This window comes from Pseudopipra pipra, chromosome Z, assembly GCF_036250125.1.
Source record: "Pseudopipra pipra isolate bDixPip1 chromosome Z, bDixPip1.hap1, whole genome shotgun sequence".
NCBI classification, from domain to species: domain Eukaryota; kingdom Metazoa; phylum Chordata; class Aves; order Passeriformes; family Pipridae; genus Pseudopipra; species Pseudopipra pipra.
Genome location: NC_087581.1, coordinates 35934029 through 35936400, shown reverse-complemented (window position 1 = coordinate 35936400; position 2372 = coordinate 35934029). Strand labels below are relative to the sequence as shown.

General features: G+C 32.7%; 1 long non-coding RNA gene across 1 annotated transcript; it reads left to right on the top strand.

Annotated features, from left to right (window-relative positions):
- On the top strand, positions 1-1787 carry LOC135406903 (uncharacterized). Its single transcript, XR_010426567.1, has 2 exons — positions 1-196; positions 1579-1787. It is a non-coding gene; the product is annotated as an uncharacterized LOC135406903 (long non-coding RNA).
- The last annotated feature ends 585 nt before the right edge of the window (positions 1788-2372 follow it).

Here is a 2372-nt window from a genome sequence, read left to right as displayed (position 1 = left end):
TTCCCATTTATATTTTTCTCTTATGGTTTGATTACAGATCAATACATTAGACTAAGTGAAGCCTTTAGAAGACACTATGAGTTCAGAAGAGACATTTCTTTTTTTCTTACAAAGACAAAATTTTAGTTAGAAGTCTACATCGTATTTTGATCAGTGGATTGGGGTATAATTGAAGAGATAAAGGATAAAATTAAAGGTATTTATGACAGTATCTGTACTTAGCTAAGAAAAGTTACTGAGTAGTTATCACATTTTTAAACAAAATTGCTAATGTTAGACAGCTGAAGAGGTATTTGTTTGGCTTGTGGAGTACAAGAGTTTTAAGCTATGAAGCTACAGAAGGCTACCCTTTTTTCTTTTTCCTGTGGTGGTTCCTTCTACACTTAGGCCTTCTTACTCTTCTCATTTAGACTGTATATATCTTTAGGATCACATATCTCCTTGGTTTTTTTTTCACCAATAACTAGGAGATCACTAGAAGTAAAAGTGGCAGCATTCCTATAGTCATGAGTCTTGGCTAGATTGGTTTAAAATATATCCTTGGGTTTTTCGTGGTTTTGGGTTTTTTTGTTTGTTTGCTTGCTTGTGTTTGTTTGGTTTTCTTTGTTTGTTTTGTTTATTTGTGTTTTGTTGGGTTTTTTTAGTTGATTCCAGTAAATGCATATTTGTACCTAAAAGTAAATATTTATACATTACTTGAGTACAAAGGAACTCATCCATGTGATTCTGAAAAACTTGCAGTAACAAAAGAAAGTCAGGTTTATGACTTACTGGAAATGAAAAATGTCCATTAGAATGACTGAAAAATAATAAGCTAAAGTTCTTGTTGACTTCTACCACGTTTATTGGGGTTTTTTCATATTTGAATACTTAAAGATTATGTTGCATCAGTTTAAAATTTTTCAAATATAAATGTGATTTTATTTCTGTTTATAGGAGAACCTTTTCTGATATATATATATATATATTTTTTTTTTCTCCTAGAGCTTTTGGATTATGTTTTATTGTCCTAGGAATACAACCCAGTCAAACTCTGGATTGTGGGTGTCTCATCCACAGCTCTTTGTTAATACATACTCTGTCATACATTATCTTCAGTGCATGGAGTTTTTTATTAGAACTGAGAATGAAAGAATGGCTGATTAGACTGTCATAGAAAAATGATGTGAATTGTATCATGAACATAAATAGGGAATGCTTGCACATTATTACTTATAAGATAAGAAGGAAAAAAACCAATTATGAAAATTAGCAGGCATAAGCTTTTAACTATTTATATGGCATATGTAACTGAACCACTGAACTGAATAGCACAAGATTTTCTTCAGGTCAGAAGTACAAATGAGTTCAAGCAGTGACTAGGTAAGACATGGAAGAAAAATCCCAAATGATGGCTATTAATCCAAAGATCTCTATACAGCCATTATTTCAGAAAGACTTCCAGCTCAGGTTGTCAGAAAATAAACCAGTGGCCGTATTCACGACATCGCTTATTGTTCATATGGTCTTGTCTCAAACTGATACTGTTGGCTACTGTTAGAACCAGCATTTTCATATTAGATGTCTTTTTGGTTTCAGATCAGATACTATGTTGCTAGACCTATGAGCTGCAGAGGACCTCCAATGAGCCTGGAGCATTGGTTAGGATAGCAAGCATCACATGTTCTTCACTTTTAAACCCATTGGAAACATTCAGAAAGTAATTGCATACTTAAGGGTCTTTACAAACAACACAATGATGAAAATAGAAGACTCAATGGTACCAGAATAAAATCAAAAAGAATATACCTAGTTCATCTACTAAATTAATATAAAATTATTTGTGGGCTTCTCTGAGTTTTGAGACAGGCAGTGGAGAAATGACTCCAGAGAAAACACTAGCTTTTTATCTTACCTAATTAACATATACATCCTTCCCTGTTTTTGTCTTTGTTTGCTCAGTGTAAACAACCTGAAATAGTTGGTTTCCCCTTGTGTTCAAACAAGCAAAGATCTTTGATACTATGAAGAAAATTAGTAACAGGTGAAAGACCATGTTTAACAATGTTGGGACAAAACAGTCCTTTGTTTAATCTTCCTTAATTCCCAGCAGATAATGACTGTAGTCTGTTGCTAGAACTCACACGTATCAATTTTTCTGAAACCCCTGCGTAGTAAGAATAAACACAAAAAAAATACTTTAGTAACTTTTCATTATATGTGGTAAAGACTTATGAGGGAACATATGAAATCATTGAGTTTTATATGGGCACATTTGGCTTCTTTTTTCATATTTACTTGAATTGTACGAAGAAAGTGAATTAGATTATCTCACTCTAAGGATAAACTAGAATGTGTATGTGCTGTGATCAAATGCACTTAGAGTGTTTGTA